Consider the following 6,251-nt stretch of genomic DNA (forward strand, 5'->3'; position numbering starts at 1 on the left):
AAAATGCAACAATGAAACTCTGGAAGCTTAAGGAAATAGACCAGAAATGTCCAGTGGCTCTGTCCAAAAGAAACAAATATACCTATCAGCAGGTTTTAACCTCATTAATCAAAAAATATTTGATTTAGTTTGTTTAAAAATAAACTTCTGCTGCAGGACATCAAAAACCCTTAAGCTTTTTAAATGAGCTATATTTCGACCTAAAAGGGCGTTGAATCAGGAGAAACCGAACTTGGTCGTAGATTCCTGAAGACTTTTCCCCTCTCATCCAGGATACTTCATCAGTTCTAACAGACTTCTTCACCCCTTCAACACTCTTCAACCAAATCCAGTTGCTCCTGATGCAACTTTAAGGAGAACGGTATCTCCACAGACAACGATGTGAGTCACAAAATATATCCATATCCCTGTTAAAGCTTCACTCGTGGTGTCCGGCTACGAGTTGTTCCATTATTCACTGTCCACAGAGCAGCTACAAGATTTGTCTTATTTAGCTGTTCAGAGGAAAGATGAGTTAAAACTAACAATGGAGAAAAACCAGCTGTGTCTTCTTCGGATAGCCCTCAAGTCTGTTAGTTTTAAATAGCAACACATACAGTCTATAATAACTCCACACAAAATACACACACACACATCCGGGTTTTTTCTCCCATGCCACATCTTTTTTTCCCTTTCTGTCTTTCCCAAAGCAGAATAAAACAATAGCCCTCCTGTGTGCCTGGGTCTATGTCGGTTACTCTGACCGGAGGGCCTGCTGTGACATCCTGTTTTGGGTTCATAGGACAAGGTTAAAACATATGGTCGTGTTTTGGGTTCAGCCATTTCTTCCTTACAGTCTGCATGGACATAGTCAGACTACAGCTGGTAGAAGACAATTCACGTCTTATTACAGGGCTGACAAATCAGCTTGAGGTGCGTCTAATGCTGAGCAAGCAGTTTTTTCAGAGGAAAAGTCAAGCTGGTGTACCTGTTTAAGACTTCAGTGTGCTTGCAGAAAATGCCTGCTGCATGATCAACTGGCAGGGATTCCACCATGCGGGCTTTGATGCTGCTGATGTGGTTTTTCACCCACATTAAAGTAAAACCCCACGGGGGGTCTGAAGACCTCCTGTTTTACACGTTTGCCCACCGGCAAATCCTGTCCAGCAGAGTTTTGTCCCAGTTAAGGCTTCACAAACTAGCGTCTCTTCAAACTTCACAACTATTCTTTGGCATATAATAAACCACAAATGTGATAAATGAGGCTGTTTACTATTTGGAAAAGCAGTTGCGGGTTTACTTAACATAGTATGGCAGCCCCTTCGGGGCGAGAAATCACAATCTCATTCCCATTTTCCCTGGAGTTTTAACCTCATTTCGGTCTTGAACATTTGCGGCAACTTTCACATCCAAACTGTTTCAGTCTTACTTATTTTATTGGGGGATAAAAACCTCCAGTCCAGCTGTTTGATAACAAATCATCACAAATGTTATCATTGTTCTTGTGTGGCTTCAAACCATGTTGCATTTGTAGCTGGGATTGTTCCTCCGTGCTTTTGAGAAGCAATAATGTGTCAGGGTTAGCATGGGTTGTGAAGTGTGTCAAATCTGGCCTACTTCTTCTGCGCCAGCAGCCTCAGCAGACTGCGGATGTCTATACGCTTGAGAGGAGCTCAGTCCAAGACTCAGGGACAGAGAGGCTGAACACAAACACATACTGTATAACACAAGAGTAAAAACATGGCAGCTGGAGCTGTTGCCAAGGCACACTTTCAGAAATATGCTATATACGTCAAAAAGCCACAAGCACAGGGGACTTTGTAGCTGCAGTTGTGGCCTGAAATTTATAATACTGGTGCAGCACAAGAGCTGTGTCACAGTTCCATACTACATTCAGATTCTGACAGGGGTTTGGGGGCTTGGGATTCTCTCTCAGTGGCTACATGGAGCAGTGGAAACATTCAATATTCAACAAACTGTATAAGACATTCTACACAGACAAACAGATTCACACTATCACATCAACTGTGCAATAATTTTACAATTATTCAACCTTGTTTTGCATATTTCTTATGTCTTCATACTGAGTATTCTAATCTTTTTATTTAAAAAAAAAAAGATCCTTACCAAAAGACATTCAGAGTATTTGAAGATAAGCTGCACTTAATTTTGTATATACTATATATTGTTAAAGTTAATGCTAAAGTAGTAAAATCAAACTATTTTAAAATGCTGTCAGCTTGTCACTCAGGTATGTTAGCTTGCACTATCCCTGGTATATAATACAGGGAATATTGGACAAGGTCTTGTGCCAAGAGCCAGAGGTCAATGGGACTTAACCCAACAATTTGATTTCATACAGACACAGAACGACTCACTTCTGTCAGACTAAAATAAAATCTTCTCAACTGAGTCCAAGGAATGAAAGGAACGCTCCAACACAGCAGCAACCAAAATCAGTTATGTAATGCTGTTCCAAAATCCAACAGCTGGCCTACATCTGGGAATGCAACCTAGTTGAGAATTATCCAAAATGTAATGATAACTGTTGTCGTAGCTACTTGTTGCAGCAGTTTTGTTTCACCTCTCAGCTTCTGCCTTTCCATTCAGACTCAGCCAAACTTCTCCCCCAAAACAGCTGAAATATTAAACCAACGTTGGCAGGGGGCGGTGGGGGAATCTGCTTTGGTGTACCTTCACCTCCGTAACAAAAACCATCCCTGAGCTGAAGGTATCCTATAGCTACGTGGGGTTGTAAATCAGAGGAGTGGCCCCTTCTCATTCCCCTCTCTCATGCGTGACCTTTTGCTTCCCAGGCGGTCAGGGAGATGGGCTGGGTCTTGGCCCTGTGGGAAACCTGACCAGGAGCCATGGACCCTCTTCAAATAACCATCTGACGTCAGGAAAGACTGCTGCAGAACAACGGGAGGACTGCCGCAGGGGCTCTGGGTTAACCCCAACTGAAACTTACAGGAAGAGGACACGGGAGTTTTATGTTTTCTTTACAGTGAGCAGAAAGGTCGGGTGACCCTCACTGTAGAACCAGGGAAGACCCAAATGCAGCTGTGCTCAACCGAAACTGTTTATTGAACAGTCATTGTTCTCTTTTCATTCAGGGAGTAATTGGCAATTTCCTGGATACGCTGTTATTAAGTGAGGTTTCTTGATAATTTGGTGCTTTGTCAAAGTGCCAGTGTTGGTCTGAATACACTAATGAAAAAGATACATTTTTTATATCCAGATTGAGTGTTCCAGACCATAAGTTTCATTTTGACCAGAGGAAATACGTTTTGCATATCTAACCCTGTTTCCTAGTTACATTATGTTCAAATTTAAATGACTTTAGTGCTACATTTATTAACGGCAGCAGATTCACTCCATTTCTCATCATCATCTTTTGGAAACCCACTTTTGAATATAGCTTCCTGGCATAGCAAATTACTTAAAGTCTTTTATTTGTTTTGGCAGGGCGGAGAGAAATTTTATGTCCTTTGTTGTCACAAGTGTTGTGCAAGAGTTTTCCATAGAGGTTGTGTGGTCAAGAGTGCAACCGAGCTTGGCCTAACATGAGCAGCAAACAGTCCTCAGTGTTTGTTTTTAGCTACCAAGAGCGCAGATTAGCAGGGATTTGCTGCGAGTTTTGTTGCGAGGAGGAAACTTCTCACTCTTTGTTAAAAGTATGTCAAAAACAACATTCACACAGGGAAGATTTCTGCAAAATGTACAGTCCTTCCCATCTGGTACTAGAGAAGAAAAATTATAAGAATTTAGCAAACAAACAACGACAAAATGTTGCGGTGAATGGTTTAGTTCATGAATGTTAGAGGTCAGACGAGCTGTACCAGAATCTTCAGGAATAACATGAGCACCATGTGCTTCTCTGCAAAAATTGCCAGGTGATTATTGAAAAGGTATATTAGGGCGTAGTAGCTGATATCAACAGAACTGCTAATCATAGCTGCTAAAAGACAATCAGAATCATCTGCTTTTTGTCTCATTATTACTGAATTAACTACAAATGCAATCATACTACTTCGATTAAAAAGGTGATAGCCATATGAGAATAATAATTTTGGAAGAACACCACACATTTTAGCACTGTGAGTGTTAGCATACTCTTAGTGGTTCCAGCTTTTTTTAATTAAATGCAGCAAGATAGCTAAAGTTGTTGATAGATAGTATGCCAGACACTTTGAGAGCAGATGTTCCTCTAAACAAGAAGTAAACAGATCTATAGTAAAACCTTGGATGTAAATCAAAACTCTACAGTGAGCCACATGAAGTGTTTGAACGATGATGATGCTCGTGAAATGAGTGGGACGACTTCAGTGATCAAAGCCAGCTTCATTCTTCTTTCAAACTGAAATTTTGGCTCTAAGAACATGGTAAATGTACTTACTTCTGATCCATTTTTAAGTTTGTGTAATGTTAAAAGAAAGAATCTGTCTTGTATTCCCAAAATCCAAAAAAATCTCCCATTGTATTTTCTACAAATTGAGGATCAAACAGCTGTTTTGGGGCAAATAACTACTCAGGATTCAAATTTGCGAACTTGCTGTTTGAAAGGAGACAGACTTTCTGATTACCACCCTGACATGCCAACCTAAGAGTCCTAAAACATGGGTGTGTGCAGTTTTGCAAAAATGATTCGTTTTCTACTCGTCAAAAAATTCAGCTGAAAAAAAATAAAGACATTTTGTGTGAGAATCTATCCTACCTCAGTTATTCTACAATGTGATCTTCACTGTAAATGCATTTTATGCCATTGAGTAGTGAGAAAGCAACCTGACCACATAGTCAGATCTATTCCCAGTCATGTGAGAACAAGAAAACCTCAAGTCGACCGCTGGCCCTCCCTCCTCTTCTGCATCCTCTAAACATTTATCTACATTTCTCGTGCTCCGATATCTGACTCCAGTGGGGGCGCAGAGTTCAAACTTCCCTGATAGTGTTTTTATTGGTCACTTTGTTGCACCCTTATGGTTTTTCGTTAGCTCGCTTTCACTTTCGGTTCTTGATGTTTTCACCAAACAGGTTGGAAACGTGTCCTTGGACCACATGTTCACAATATGGCCCAAGCAGAACCAACAAAAGGACTTTTTTAGCTGCTGACTTTGATGTGCTCCATAGTCAGTTCAATTTTGTCTGGGAAAAAGTGAGTTTAAGAACACAGATCGCAACTTCAAACAGTCTGAATTCTGCTCTTGTCCTCTTCAAACAAGACTTTTTGCTGCTTGTTTATTTAAAACACGTGGAAATAAAACTTTAATTAGTTTGAGTAGTTTTTGGGTTGAACAATTACTTAAGTCCCATCCTCAATCAACTGCTGGAAAAGTGACACTATGTTTTGAATAGCAACATAGAAAGTCTAGGTCAGTCCCTTATGTCATGTCATAGCAGCCACGGGCGTAGCAGGGGGAGCTAAAACAGTGACAGTAAACTGACGTATCGAAAATAAAAATTGGCACTGAAAAATGTTCAACTGAAAAATAAAAAAAACAATCTCACAATCATACAATTTTATTTTATTTTGATATTTTTAGGCATTATGATGTGCTTTTCAATTTTAATATTACATTTTTTTGGGATGTCTGTCTTTTCAATGACAGTTCTTTTTATGCTGTCATGATTTTTACAATGTCACTGGTTTTCAGTTTTAGCTCTCTGTCAACGGCCTTGAGGGGAAGGAGGAGGGTGCGATTTACAGATAATTGCAGGGGGCGTGGCCGGCACCTCTCCCATCACGCATGCGGAGCCACGGGGCCGACAGTGTGGAGCCCACGGGCTACGGAGCTCTGCGCCTGGGGGTGTGTGATGGGCGAGGTGCCGGCAGTGTGGTGAAGTCTTTCATACGGGCCCAAATTGGTCTGCTGATAAACCATGTTGATTAATTTGATCTGCTAAGGATAGCATGCTATCCCGGAGCACAACACATGAAACAAACTGAGACCTGATGTAATACCACGGAAGGTGACTGTACGATCTGGCTGAGTGAAAGAATGAGCCGGTCTTAAATACTGCAGACTGAAGGTAAGATGATGGCAGGATTGGCAGCAGCACCATGGCGACGCCCAGCTCCAGACACACACACATAGTACAGACTGGGGACAAAGGTAAGAGGGTAGGGAAGGCAGGAGAACAAGGGGAAAGAGGTGGATCCTAACACAAACTCACAGCTGTGAAAGCTGTGAGAGCATGTCACACACATATAAGAGGTGGTTTGGTGTCAATAAATTCATAAATGACGTTGTTCCAGTGTTACTTACCACATG

Source organism: Scophthalmus maximus, chromosome 1 (assembly GCF_022379125.1).
Source record: "Scophthalmus maximus strain ysfricsl-2021 chromosome 1, ASM2237912v1, whole genome shotgun sequence".
NCBI lineage: Eukaryota > Metazoa > Chordata > Actinopteri > Pleuronectiformes > Scophthalmidae > Scophthalmus > Scophthalmus maximus.